The sequence below is a fragment of the Pinus tabuliformis genome, chromosome 8, assembly GCF_031772625.1.
Source record: "Pinus tabuliformis cultivar Carrire ecotype Pingquan chromosome 8, CPIR1, whole genome shotgun sequence".
Taxonomy (NCBI): Eukaryota; Viridiplantae; Streptophyta; class Pinopsida; order Pinales; family Pinaceae; genus Pinus; species Pinus tabuliformis.
The window spans coordinates 155946055-155962209 of NC_142294.1; positions in this window are offsets into that span (position 1 = coordinate 155946055).

A 16155-nucleotide genomic window follows, 5' to 3' on the forward strand; every position below is an offset into this window, starting at 1 on the left:
AGAATATAACACAACCCAACATACACTTCGCTCTGCACATGAATCCTTTGAAATATCTTGTCTTTATTCACCGATCCAGCTTGCTGGCTCAATTAATGCTCGAATAGCCTTTGCAGTCTTTCAATCAAGTAGTCTAAAGAAATGTCTAAGAATCTACCCTACATACTTCAATTTATGAAGTATTTATAATAAGGTGTTGTTACAAATATCTCAAACTGAATTGAGATTTAATCTAGGAAACAGAAAATATCTTCTCGCAGGAAGATAGAGGCAGCGAATGAACTGATTCATGTTGTCCATTTTATTGTGGTGTTGCTAGCTATTATGGTTTATTTCTAGCTCTTTATGCTCTTTGTTGTTGAATTCATCTTGATGGAGGCTTTAGTTACTTGTGTCTTTCATCTGATACTCTCTGTCACTTATACTCTTTCACTCTGATGACCTGTCTTTATCCTTCATTGTTTCTTCCTTTTATTTTTACATTTTATCTTTTTACTGTATATTTCAATAGTAAATTCTTATGTTTTTTAAGTGTCTCAGCAATCGGAAGTGGATATTGATCAAGTTTCAGTGTGTTTGGTTTGTTTGGCTTCTCACTGCATCTCTGGTCTTGCTCCTCTGTTCTGAACTGTCACTGCTATGTCCTTGTCTTCTTCTCAGCTCTGAGTGTAAGCGTCTTTATCTTCTGTACATGAGTAACTGGTCTTCTTCATTTGTATTTGTGCTTTTAACAGGTTTCTTGGTTGAGTCTTGGAGTAAACAGGTTCCTTTGACTAGTATCAGAACTGTTTATCCAAGCACTGATTGTCTGATAACCTGAAAAATACAATAATAATTAAGAAAACTCTGGTTTGCTATGGATGGCGCTTGATGGCTCCCTGGCATGGGAATGCCTGGAAAAGGGGTCGGGGCAATGCTTTCAGCATGAACGGAGGTGAAATCTCATCGCAGAGGCGCTGGAGGGTTTCATAGGTTTACGCTGTAAAATGGGCGAAATGCGAGAAAACACAGGTTTCCAAGGTTCAAATCTTTAATGGGCAGATATTTGAAAAACGGTGCAAAATTCATATTTATAAAGGATAAGCGGTTTATCGGGATGGAGGGGAGGCGGTATTGAGGAGTCTATCACACCACTTTTAGGCGTGGGCAGTTTTAGAGAGGGGTCACATGATCATTGTTAGAGCGCGACATGTAGCAGTTGGGGGTCAGTGGAAAACCGCCTTATCAGGTGGGTAACGACAATCCATCGGGCCCAACTGATATGGCTTTGGGCCGTTGGATTTGCACTATCGCGATCTAATGGTGGTCAGGTGGGAGAGTTGCGCAGGTGGAAATGAACGTGAGAGGAGGGGGGCCCAGGGGTTTAATCGGGTGATTTGGGGATTAGTTTAGGCTTAATCCCTGGGTTAAGTGATCGGGTCAGGCTGGACTTAAAGAGTGATTGGGGAGTCGAGTGAGGCTCGATGCAGGATTTAACTCAAGTTCTACTAGGGTTAACTTAGTTTTACTGGGGTAAGGTAAACCAAGTGAAGTTATAGCAGGGTAAGGGGTAATTTTTATAGTTTTTATTTAAACTAAGGAGCAGAGGTATTTTAATTATAGATATATTTATGGGAAGAAGGGTTATATGGGTTTTATATAATAAGTTAGTTTATTAATATGAAATGTGATGGATGGGTTTTTTTCCTAAGTAAATGGGCAAAAAGCATGCGATTGCACATTTAGGCTTTGAACTTAGGAAAAAGGGGTTTTTAGTGGGTTTTTTTGTGCAAAAGGGTTTTACATGGGGGGGTATTACTTTCCTTAGGATAAAAGGTGTTTAACCCTTAGGAAAGGGGTTTATAAGGGGTTTTAATACTTTTCCTAGGTAAAAGGGTGTTTAACCTTAGGAAAAGGGGTTTTCTTAGGGTAATGAGGGGAAATAGTTTTTATGAAGGGGGAATGTGTTTATGAAGGGGAAATGTGTTTATGAAGGGGATTCTAGTACTTGCATCCATAATTCATTAAGCCGAGGGTCTAGTCCCTCCAAAAGTCAGAGAAATGCTCTGAACCCCTTTGACTTGTAGGGTTAAAAGTATTTAGAACATATTTATGGATAGGAAATTAGTAAGTAAAGGGGAAAAGTGAATGAGGGGAAGTTAATTACATGAACTTATAAACCTTTGTCTTTGCCTTCATAGTTGACCATACATGTTGAAAGATGTATATAAGCATGATGCATGTTCTTTGATCCAAGTAACTTTGGCAGCTCAACGACCTTTCGTCTACTTACCCTTTCTTACCTCTAACATACTTTCTTCATTTCTTAGGGTGCATTTAGGCTAGCAAACCCTTATTCAAGTATTTTTCTTTTGGAAAGTAAATCTATCTAATTCTAACCTTATATCATCCAAGGGCTCAGATTAAGCTTATGAGCTCCTTTTATTTTCTCTACCTAACTATGATCTGCCAAGATTAAACTGTTTGGCTAGATTTTATTCTCTAATCTATAAACATAAAATTCAAATCATGGAATAACCAAAATTAAATAGTTTGATTACCATGGATTGTGGCATGAATAACAAGTTGCACACAATCATTATTATGCATAAAAGTAAACAGTAATGGCATTTGGACTTGCACACTTTCATGGTATTTTTGTTTTTGGGGTTCATACTCTTTCATTTTTTTTTTACCTTCTCTTATTCTTTTTGTCCTTTGATTTATCTTTTAGGACATACCCTCTTTACATTTTTAAAATTTTTTATAATATGGAAAACATTTGCAGAAAGAAAATGTATGTACAATATTACAAGGCTTAACCTTAGTCATTCAAAATTATGACTCGTATTGGTATAGGAACCTAACAGTGTTTCCACTTGGGGATGGCATTTCCTTGTGAAATGTCAAGAAATTTGTAGATCAGTAGCCTTTGAACTTTTGTTCATATTGCCTTGCAAAATGTCTTTCCATGAATTTGCATTATTGATACTTATGATAGTGAATATTTTGAAGCTTAGGGCCTTCTCTTCGGGCTTCAACTTCAAGGATCATTATCCAATCCAAACTAGACTTTTGAAAATAGAATATATATGAATGAAAATTAGTAATTAGGTTCAATGTAGTGTTTCAGCATTCGACCATTCACTAGCCCAACTTCTGCATCTATACCATCAATTTCTCTTAAGAAGAAAGCATTATTTCCTCTATAAGCATAAATGGCATAGGGACCTTTCCATAGGAAATGAAATTTCCCATGTTTTCCTTTATTGTTGGGTCCCTATAATACTATTGATTACCCCATTACTATTGTAGTTATACCCCCTATTTATATTGTTGTGCACCTATTACCCCCATATTGTTATTTCTGTGCCCCATAGAATCCCTCTATTGTTATTTTTGTGGCTTTATATTATTATTGTTAGGTCGGCTGGATTATATTGTGACTCCTTAGACTCCTATATATAGAAAGGAGGTTTTGTCATTTGTATCATCCAAGAATTGTTCATTTATGTAATGTAAAGGAGGTTGCCCCCTCGAAGAGGCTGAATTCTAAGGCGTGGATCTTTCTTTTCTATCTTTTTGTGAGCTGGTTTCATAACATTTGGTATCAAAGCTTTGGATTCTAGGGTTTCGCTGCTCCAAACAGGTCATCGTGGCATTTTCGCTATAACTTTTTTTCTGTGACGTTTCAGAAGTCGCAAAAAAAACCCATTTGAGAAGAAATCGCGTTGAACCTTGGGTCCGAATTTCAGAGCTTTTAGCGTGATATTTGCGGAGATATGATCTGAGGAAGTTGGTCTTTTTGCAGACTCCTGAATTACATTCAAAACAGGTGACCTGGGGAAAATCGTCATAACTTTCTCTCTGGGGATCGGATTGAAATTTCGTAAGAAGGTACAGAAAGAGGACGGACTGTAGTTTCTTGTATGTGTGTTTCAGATTCAAAGGTTGAAACAGTGACTCGTGGCACGTCGTACAAGTTCGCTCTACTGAACCAGTCTAAAAGCAAGTCACTGTGGGAGATTTCACATAACTCTTCCTTGGAGAATCCAATTTGGCTCAGACTTGTGGCATTGGAAAGAGGACGCAGAAGGCTACTACAGGTAGAAATTTCAGAATTGGATGATCCGAAATTACAGAGATACATCAGATTCAATATCAGGCTTCTATAAAGTGAAAAAAGGTGTGTAGTTTTTTTTTTTTTTTTTTGTGTAAGCTTGGTTTAACGGAATTCAAAGGGCATAGTAAAGCATTATTATCGGTAACTGATGCCCGAGGAAAGAAAATGCAAACACCTAGTAAGGAACCTGAAAGCTCTAGCATGACTCATGAAGAAGAGGAAGAAATGCTACATGATATATCAAAATTACAAGAACAAGTGCAACAAATGTCACGCTCACAAAAGCTAACAGAAGCTAAGGTAAATGGCGTGGAATCTAAGATAAAGGGCATGGAAGCTAAGATGGAGGATTCGATGGCAAATTTGAAGATAGATTTGAAGACAGACATGGAAGAATTGAAGAAGTTGCTACAAGAAAGGGTCACTAATGGTGAAAAGGTAGTAAAGGAAACTCATGATGAGAACAAAAGAAATGTTAATCATGATTCCATAGACTCTAATGTTGGATCAAAAACTCACCATGTTCCAAAAATCGATATGAGGAAGTTTGATGGCAAGGATCCCGCCACATGGATATTACAGATGGAGCAATTCTTCGATCTCAATAATGTGCAAAACACACAAAAGGTACGTATGGCAACTTTATATTTGGAACCAAATCAGTTTGTATGGTATCAATGGCTTTGTTCTCGTAAACAATTTATCACTTGGGCAATTTTTACGGAAGAATTGATAGCACATTATGAAGATACAAAAAGCAACACTTTTTTTAGCCAATTGATAAGTCTCAAACAAAAGGGTTCAATAATGGAGCACATTGAGGAGTTCCAAAAATTGAACATAAGGGTAAAAGATATTCCAGAGGAGCATAGGATTGATGTGTTCATAGGGTCTTTAAAGGATAATATCCAACATGATGTGCGCCTTTGGGAACCTGATTCATTAGAGAAGGCATTCAGGTTAGCAAGAAAAATGGAAAGCAAAATTATGGCAACTAGGAAGCATACCATTCACAACTATAAAGACGGAAGTGTTGTTGCCCATAGTCTTCCACAACCTACAAGGTTGACACCACAACAATTGGAAGAAAAAAGAGCAAAAGGGCTTTGTTACAATTGTGATAGCAAATACACAAAAGGTCATAAGTGTGCTGAGAAGAAATTATTCTACATAGATTGTGAAGAGGAAGAAGAAAAGGAGCAAGAAAGGTCAAAAGAAGAGGATATATTCCAGGAACAAAGCCTAGATGAAGAACAAATAAATCCGACCATATCTTGTAATGCATTGGCGGGAATTACCACTCCTCAAACCATCAAGATAGAAGGACAAATCAAGAAGAAAAAGGTAATAGTGTTGATTGATTCAGGAAGCACCCACAATTTTATTCATTGTAGGGTAGCAAAAGAATTGAATTGCTTCCTATATCCAGCACCAGAGTGTCAAGTGATGATTGCAAATGGAGGAACAATAAATTGTTCTGGAAAGTGCCATAATATCAAGCTATCCATGGGAGAATATGTATTGACTAGCCCAATGCTTTCCATTCCAATGGGAGGTGCTGATGTTGTACTAGGAGTCCAATGGCTACAATCCTTGGGTACAATAGCTTTTAATTTTCAAGAACTTTTCATGAAATTTTCTGTGGAAGGAAAGGAAGTTGAATTAAGGGGTATTGCAGGGAAACCAGGAAAGATAATCAGCTCTAATGGCATGACAAAGCTTCTAAAAAAGGAGCAAAGAGGTGTAATTGCACAATTATGTTCGCTAGATGTTTCCACATTGGAATCATCTATTTCTCCAGATCTCCAAAAAGTCCTGGACAATCATTCCAAGGTATTTGAGACTCCCAAAGGTCTCCCACCTATGCGTGATCATGATCATGCTATTCATCTGATTCCAGGAAGTGTTCCTCCAAACATCAGGCCGTACAGATATCCATATGTCCAAAAAAGTGAAATTGAACGTATGGTTGCAGAAATGCTAGAGGCTGGTATAATTCAACCGAGTCAAAGTTCTTTCTCAGCTCCAGTAGTATTGGTGCACAAGAAGGATGGATCATGGCGCATGTGTCCAGATTATAGGGAGCTCAACAAGCTCACTATTAAAGATAAGTTCCCCATTCCTGTTATTGATGAATTACTGGATGAATTGCATGGATCAATTTACTTCACCAAGTTGGATCTTCGTTCGGGATATCATCAAATCAGAATGAAGATTGAAGACATTCCGAAAACGGCATTTAGAACTCATGAGGGTCATTATGAATTTTTGGTCATGCCTTTTGGCCTTACCAATGCACCTTCAACATTTCAAGGTTTGATGAATTCAATTTTCAAACCATTCCTTAGAAAATTTGTGTTAGTATTTTTTGATGATATACTAATCTACAGCAAGTCTTGGAAGGATCATGTTGAACATGTTGACAGGGTGCTACAACTATTGGAGGAGAAACAATTATATGCAAAAAGATCCAAATGTTTCTTTGGAGTCCAGGAGGTGGAATATTTGGGTCATATTGTATCTCATGAAGGAGTTAAGGTAGACCCTAGCAAAATTAAAGCCATTAAGGAATGGAAAATCCCCACATCCATAAAGCATCTGCGAGGATTTCTTGGGTTGACAGGGTATTATCGCAAGTTTGTTAAGAATTATGGGAGAATAGCAGCACCTCTAACAACATTATTGAAGAAAGATTCATTTTCATGGACTTCGGAAGCAACAAAGGCCTTTGAACATCTTAAAGAGGCAATGTGCCAAGCACCGGTCTTAGCTACACCGGACTTCACAAAAACCTTTATTGTGGAATGTGATGCTTCAGGAAATGGAATTGGTGCTGTTCTAATGCAAGATGAAAGACCCATTGCTTTTGAAAGTCGTCCAATCAAGGGAAAGTTTTTAAGCAAAGCTATTTATGAGAAGGAAATGTTGGCAATACTCCATGCACTTAAGAAATGGCGACCCTACCTAATGGGAAGACACTTCAAGGTAAAAACGGATCATGATAGCCTTAAATACTTTTTAGAACAAAGATTATCCTCTGAAGAGCAACAAAAGTGGGTCACAAAGATGTTGGGTTATGACTTTGAAATCATCTACAAAAAAGGGAAGCAAAATGTGGTGGCAGATGCACTCTCAAGAAAGGATGAGGATGTGGAAGCATTGTTGTGTGCCATTTCTATTATCCAACCAGATTGGATAAACGAAGCAAGGGAGGAATGGAAGAATGACGAAGAAGTGTGGGCACTTATTCGAAAGCTACAACAAGATTCCAGTACTTCTGATACATTTAGCTGGCAAAATGATTCGTTATGGTACAAAGATCGCTTATACCTCTGTAAGAATTCCCAGCTAAAACAAAAGATTCTTATGGAATTGCACACTTCTCCCTTAGGAGGGCACTCAGGATTTTTAAAAACTTACCACAGGGTTAAGAAGGAATTTTTTTGGGATGGCCTTAAATCAGATATTCAAAAGTTTGTGGCGGAATGTTTGGTTTGCCAGCAAAATAAAGTTGAAACAATTAAGACACCAGGTCTATTACAACCTTTATCCATTCCAAGCCAACGTTGGGAGGAGGTTTCAATGGATTTTATCACAGGTTTACCCAAGTCTGAGGGAAAGAGTGTCATCATGGTGGTAGTTGACAGACTTACCAAGTATGCACACTTTTGTGCATTATCACATCCATTTAAAGCCAGTACAGTTTCTACTGCATTTATGGAAACAGTTCAAAAGCTACATGGAAACCCAAAGATTATTGTAAGTGACAGAGATCCCATTTTCACTGGAAATTTTTGGACAGAATTATTTTCTTGTCTTGGTACTCAGTTAGCTCATAGCTCATCTTATCATCCTCAATCTGATGGGCAAACTGAGATAGTAAACAAATGTTTGGAAGGATATCTTCGTTGCTTTGTATCTGATAAACAGACACAATGGGTCAAATGGTTGCCTCTGGCTGAATGGTGGTATAACACTTCCTTCCATACAGCAACAAAAATGACCCCATTTATGGCACTTTATGGGTATCAACCACCATCCATCACATCATATTTAAGAGAAAATTCTAAGGTTCAGGCAGTGGAACATCACATCGAACATCAACAACAAGTCCTCCAACTCTTAAAGGATAACCTCGTGTTGGCACAAAATAGAATGAAACAACAGGCAGATCAACATCGCAGTGAAAGAAGTTTTGATGTAGGTGATTGGGTATTCCTACGGCTACAACCATATAAGCAAATGTCCCTAAAGCAAGCTAAGAAGGATAATAAATTATCACCAAAGTATTATGGTCCGTACAAGGTGTTGGAAAAGATTGGTACTATGGCATACAAATTGGAGCTTCCTGCAGCTTCTCGATTGCACCCAGTTTTCCATGTTTCATGTTTAAAGAAGGTTATAGGTGACAAGCTCCCAATTCAAACAATATTGCCAGAACTTGACGAGGAAGGAAAAATTATATTGGAACCGGAAGCAATCACAGAAACAAGAACTCGACAGCTACGAAATCGATCAATTTCAGAGTATCTTATCAAGTGGAAGAACTTATCCGCTGAAGATTCCACATGGGAGGATGAGAATTTTATGCAGAAGTATCCAGAACTGCTCAAGCGTTGAGGACAACACTTTTTTGAAGGAGAGGGGCATGTTGGGTCCCTATAATACTAGTGATTACCCCATTACTATTGTAGTTATACCCCCTATTTATATTGTTGTGCCCCTATTACCCCCATATTGTTATTTCTGTGCCCCATAGAATCCCTCTATTGTTATTTTTTGTGGCTTTATATTATTATTGTTAGGTCGGCTGGATTATATTGTGACTCCTTAGACTCCTATATATAGAAAGGAGGTTTTGTCATTTGTATCATCCAAGAATTGTTCATTTATGTAATGTAAAGGAGGTTGCCCCCTCGAAGAGGCTGAATTCTAAGGCGTGGATCTCTCTTTTCTATCTTTTTGTGAGCTGGTTTCATAACATTTATCTTCCTTTCTTGAGTCCCACTTTAGCACTTTGTCACCAATGTAGAAATCATCAGTCTTGGTTCTCTTATAAAAAATCTTCTTTATCTTTTCTTGCACAACTTGGGACTTGACATAAACTTCTTCTCTTGTTTGTTGTAGATGTATAGTTTGGTTGATTCTTCTTTGGATACTATTTGGTTCAACCTATATTTATTGAAGTATCTTCATTACTGGTACTCCCAAAGAGGATGGAAAGACAACTTCCATTCCATAAACTAGTTGATAAGGAGAAGTACCAATTGATTTCTTTGTAGTCAATCTGTATGCCCATAAGGCATTGACTAGCTTTCTATTCCAAGTTTTCTTATTGTTCTCTAGTAACTTCTTGATGATATTTAATAGGCTTTTGTTTGAGGATTTAACCAATCCATTACCTTGGGGGTAATATGTTGTGGAATGACTAAGGGTGATATGGTATTTATTGCAGAATTCTACCATTCTTTTGGATTTAAAGGTTGTTGCATTATCAGTAATGAGCTTCGTTGGACATCCAAATATAGATAGAATATTGGTTTCAAGGAAGGTAATGATAACAGTATCTATGGCTTGCCTTGAAGGTATGGCCTCTATCCATTTTTTAAAGTAGTCAGTGGCAGTAAGGATCCATTTGTGTTGGGCAGAGGAGGGTGGGTGAATTTCACCAATGAAGTCTAGACCCCATTGTTGAAAATGTATTTCAGCAAATATTGGCTTGAGGGGTAATGGCAAGAGCTTTTTATTTCCCTCAAAAATTTTACATTTGTGATAGGAGGTCACATATTTCTTGACATTAGAGAACAAATTAGGCCAGTATAAACTAGCTCTAATGATTTTATCTATAGTAGTATTCCAGTAAAGGTGTCCTCCACAGTCCCCTGCATGAAACTCTTGTAAAACTTTTTCAGCTTCTTCTTGTAATAAGCGATTGAGAAGAATGCCTTCATGGTCTCTCCAAAACAAAACATTGTCTAATATACAAAATCTAGAGGATTTCATCTTTAAAAACATGCTTTTAGTCTTAGATAATTCAGGAGGAGCTTGTAAATTTAATAAAACATAACAGATATCAGCATACCATGGTGATTCAAGAAAGGCCTGGCTGATTAGTGGAGTCACCATCAACTCTTTATTATCTATTGTTGCAATAAAGTTAATATCCAAGGCCTAACAATTTGATTAAGCCATTAAATTGGCTAAACCTTGGCCCTTGATTAACTTCCTTGGTTTAATTTCTATATCATATTCTAATATAGTAGCAATCCACTTCCCTCTCTTTCCATCTGGACCATCCTGAGTTAGGATCTCTTTTACTACTGAATTAGAAACGTAGGCTACTATGTGAGAATATAGGATGTATACCCTAAAATCTTTAATGGATTTGACCAAAGCCAAGGCCTGTTTTTCCATTATATTGTATTTCAAAGGGGCATCTCTTAGGGCTTTGCTAAAGAAAGCAATGGGTTATTCATAGCCCTGATCATTTTTCTATAATAGGACTGCAGTTATTGTGTCCTCTGAGGCAAAGGAAAATAAAATGAAATCTCTATCAAACTTAGGACTTACTAGTACTGGTGTTTTAGTTAAGGCTAGTTTAATGTCTTCAAAGGATTTCTTAGCCTCAACAGTCCATTTTATTGTGGATTCTTTCTTCAGCATATTGTTAAGTGATCTAATTAATTCTGCTAGGTTAGATATAAATCTTCTAAGAAAATTGATTTTTCCTAAGAAAGCTTGTAATTCTCTAATGTTCCTGGGGTGTCTTATTTGTAAGATGGCTTCTACTCTTGCTGGGTCTATTCTAATACCATCTTTCGAGATTATATGACCTAATAAATTTCCTTCCTCTAACCCAAACAAGGACTTTTTGGGGTTCAAGGAGATTACATACTTCCTTCATTTAATAAACACTTGGCTTAGATGACCTAAATGTTGATTGTCAGACTTTGAGAACACTGTAATGTCATCTAGATATATCACAAGGAAATCGTGAGTTTCTTTAGCAAATGCTATATCCATAGCCCTCTGGAAAGTAGCTCCTTCATTCATTAGCCCAAAAGGCATTTTCACATAAATAAAAGTGCCCCAAGGAGTAGTAAACACAGTTTTGGGTTGGTCATCAAGGTGAACTAAGATTTGATTATAACCAGAAAACCCATCCAACAATGAGATTCTGGTTGATCCAACTACTCTCTGCAAAATGTGATCCATCTTGGGGAGAGGGTACTTTTCTTTTAGTGATTCTTTATTGAGGTTTCTAAGATCCACACAGATTCTAATCTCACTTGTTTTCTTTCTTGTTGGCACTAAGTTTGATACCCAATCAGAGAATCTGATTGGTGCAATTAGTTTAGCATCATACATTCTTTGAATTTCTTTCTCTATGGCAGGTAATAAGACAGGATTAATCCTTCTTAGCTTTTGTTTGAAAGGATTTTGATTTTCTTTTATAGGAATAGTGTGTTGGATGATGTTGGTGTCATAGGATTTAAGGTCCTCTTAACTCCAAGCAAAAACATCCCTAAACTCTTTCAACAACTCGATATATTTCACCTTTTTAGTAGGAGGTAATGATCTTGAGAGCTTGGTCATTTTTGGATTTTCATCGGTGCCTATGTTGCATTCCTCAATGTCAGATCTTAATGGTTCCATCTTAGGTTTCTTAGGAACATCATTTGAATCGAATAAATATTCTAGAGGGGTTAATCCCTTTGGTAATAAGTTATCCTTAAGATCAATTACTTCAGTTTCTTCATTTGTCATTTCATCAATTTCCATTAGCTCTAAGTTATCTACATCTGATTTGTTAAATTTAGTGGGGTTAAGTCTATCTATTTTATCATATTCTATCTTGTTTATTTCTATTTTATCCTTAGTGTTAGGATCTATGGATGTATCAGTATCTATGTTATTATTTACAAATTCTTCTTCTGAAAGTAAAAAGTTATTTATCTACTTATCATTAGTAAATATTTGCCAGTTATTCAAATTATCAGGAATTGCAGGTCTGTGCCTAACTTCAATAATGTATTGATAGTTAGGTTGGAAGGATAATTTACAAGTGCTAGCAAACATTGCTAAACTATGGGCTTGCATTTTATGTTTCCTAGGGATGACTGCAAGCTTGATTTCTAAGAAAGTATTTAGTATTTCTACAATCCTATCTTTATAGCAACTTAATCTAGGGTCTTTAGTCATATATACAACATCTATTTGTTTCACAATTAATTAAGAGTCTCCCATAATAAAAAATCTTTTAGCTCCTGAATTCCTAACTAACGTAAGACCTAGGATTAATGCTTCATATTCAGCTATATTATTTGTACATTTAAAATTTAGTCTATATGCATTACCTTCTGAATAATTATTCTCTAAGTTATATATCCATACTCCTGTCCCTGCTCCTAACCTATTTACTTATCCATCAAACTCTAAATGCCATAAGATCTCATGATCATAGTTTTCACTATATGGTGGAACAAACTCTTCATCATTCACTACAATTAGACCTTCTTGTTCATTGAATAGCTCTATGGTCTAATTAGTCTCATCTAGTGTAGAAACTATAACTTCTTTTGGTTCTATATCAGTGCTATCTAAAAGTGTTTCTTGAGTTTGATCAGCATTATGAAGAATAAAAGAATCAATATCTGAGTGTATGGAGTAGGTGGGAAATTTTTAAGGCCGATCCTGGCTACTTACCATATATTTCATTCAGGTTTCTCGGTATAGTTTCTTAGGTTGTCCAAAAACAGAAATTGTTGCATAAGACATATCTAATTGAAGAGATCCCTGAAGTTTGGCTCCCCATGATCTAGATAAAAGCATGCCATACTTCGGTGGGATGTCACCAACTACAATGTCCATTAGGATGTTCTTGGCAGGATATTGGACTAAAGTAACACATAGTTCTTTGATTAATCATAGACACTTTACTTAAGTAGAGTCAAAAGAGATAAGTCTTTGTAGGGCCTTGTTATGTCTAGGTTCATCTTTTCCATTACTGATTTAGGAATTAAATTGTGAGTGGCTCCAGAATCCAACATTGCATTGTGTAGAATCTTGTCATGGATGCTAAGGCTTATATAAAAAGGTGGAATTCCTCCTTCTAATGGTTTGCCATTAACACCAGGACCGAATATCAGATCTGATTTATCATCAAACAAGTTAACTAAATCTTCATTTTCAGCAAAGTTTAAGTTCTGATTTATCTGAGATTTGTAAGGTTCATTCTTGATTAATTTTGTTAAAGGGATTGGAATCTTTAGCTTAGCTAACTCTGCTCCCAAATTGAAAGGAAAAGAGGATTTTTCTGATTAAGGGTTTTGAGTCTTAGCAGCAAGGATTTGAGTAGGATTGTTTTCTTTTTCTTTATTGGGGATTTCTTTCTGTGGATTTACAAGTGGAATCGAAGTGGATGGTTGATCAGCAAAATGTTGAGCAGGGGTTATATCTACAATTGTGGGGCCATAAGGATTTGGGTTCTGCCTAGGGAGAATGTGAAGGACCTTTGAAACAGGGGCTTATTTTATCTTCTTGGGCTGATTATGGGCTATTTTCTTTGTTTGGTCAGGGACATTTGAATTCCTTTTGCTTTTTAGATTGTATTTCTTATGAACTTCGAAAATAGCAATCATATCCTTGTTTATAGTCAAATGATTCACCAAACTGTACCTATAATTGTTGCAGCATATACAGTTCCTGCTCATCTTGGGTAAAAAAAAACAGTGTCTTCATCATTTACTCCCATCAAGTTAATTTGTGTGTCATGCTCTGGATTTTCTAGATTGGATGTTTCTACATAATTCTCTTGAAAAGGAGGCCTTATGTTCTGATCTGGTCCATTTTTCCCTATGTTTTGGTTATTTCTGAAATTTGGGTTTCTAATTGGAGGTGCTTGTTGGTTATCCCATTGGGGTTTCCTTTCCATGTTACCTATTCTCTCCATTATTCTTTCCATGTTTTTAGCCAAGTCATCTATTTTAAGATCAGATGGTGAAGTTTCTTCCTTTGTAGTTCTTTTTTCATTTCTAACTCTAGCCCTTTTAGCTAACAAATTTGCTTCACACTAACAACTACACTTTGAATTTCTTCTAAAGTAGGGGGGTTTCTTTCCCTAAGCTAGTATGACATATCAGTATCAAAACCATCAGGGAACTTTATTAAGGCTAAGTCAGGTGGGGGTCTAAGGTTAACTGGGATTGCATTATATATACCATTGAATCTAGTGGAGTAATCTTGTACTGTTTCATTAGGTCCTCTCTTAACATTCTCATATTCTGAAACGATTTGTAAAGGATTCCTTTTCTTTTCCCACCTATCAATAAACAACCTTTGAAAGTTTGCTAGGTTTTCTATGTGATTGGCTGGGAAGGCTTTAAACCACTTCTTGACATCACCAGTCAAAGATTGGGGAAAGAGTCTCATCTAGACATCAGCTTCATCTAGTTCATGTAGTTCAAAGAAGTTAGACATCATGTTTACATGTTGTTGGGCCGTATACTAGCAAATAGCATTAAACAAGGGAATCTTACTTTGGTAATCTACGGGCATAGCATGAAGTTAGGCAGGTAAAACAAGAGGAGCATATCTATTCACCATTGTTGTTGATTTGGATGGGATAAGTTTTGGGGTTGATATAATTGGGACTAATGTAGTAGTGGACGAAGAATCAAGACTAGTAGGTGGCGAATGAGTAATGATAGGTTGGTGAGGGAGTGAAGGTGTAAATGGTGGTACAAAATGGGATTCTAAAGGTATTGAAGTTGAAGGGAATAATGGTGAACTTAAAGTAGTGGAGATCTGTTCAGAAAACTCAAGGGTAGTAATGGTATTGGATGATTATGGAGATTTCAGAATGTACTCATCAATGGATCTGTTGGCCTGTTGGACTTCAAGGTCTGCAATGAACTCAGGGTCTAGAACAGTATCATATATTTCACTTTTAGACTTTGCTTTAAATAATGATAGACCAAATTTCTCATCAGAGGGTAGATCTTCTAAAAACAACCACCCATCAGAACATGAATTAGCTTTAACTAAAGGTGTGTGGCTGGTTGAACTCTCTTCTTTTTTGGATTTTCTTGAAATCAGGTTGGGATTGTCAACTACTAGGGGAGGATTGGGATCTTGTAATGCCCCACTTAAATCTTATCCTACAAATTTTGTTAATGTTTACATTATCTGAAAATATTGAGAAATATTGGTCTAATATAAAATTCATGATTTCCATTATTCAAATTCCCCACTTACCTTCTCAAATTGAATATTAGGTAGGATATGGTCTCCTTCAATTATTTCAAAATATATGTATTCATTTCACATTACCCAATGTACCATCACATTTACTAAGGAGAAGACATGGTCCTCTCCATGTAATTACATCTCACATTCCCAAATGTACCCTCACATTTACTTGGGAGAAGACATAGTCCTCTCCATCTTATTATCAATATATATATTCATTTCACATTCCCTAATGTACCCTCACATTTACTAAGGAGAAGACATGGTCCTCTCCATGTAATTACATCTCACATTCCCCAATGTACCCTCACATTACTTGGGAGAAGACATAGTCCTCTCCATTTAATTATCAATATATATATTCACCTCACATTCTCAAATGTACTTTTCATATTTACTTGGGAGAAGACATGATCCTTTCCCATTAAATTCTCAATTTTATATCCATGTCACATTTCCAAATGTACTCCTAGCTTACTTGGGAGAAGAGAAGTCAACTGTAAGGATGGATGAGAAGTTAATGACATTAATGAGAGGTGGTTGAGATGGAGAAGGGAAGGAGGGTATAAAAAGGGAAGGGGGAAGGAAGAAAGGGGGAGGTTGGGGGGTCTTGCTTATGATTGTGGGGGTTGGTTGTGATTGTTTGGACTTGTTATGATTTTGGGAGACCTTGGAAACCTATGGAGGTTTCTTGGGTTTGAGAGGAGGAAAGTATTGTTATCTAGTTTTGCACATTCTTCTTGAGGACTCACTATATCTGGTTGGACTTGGGCACGGAGGGCTAGGGAACCTGTGGAGGTTTC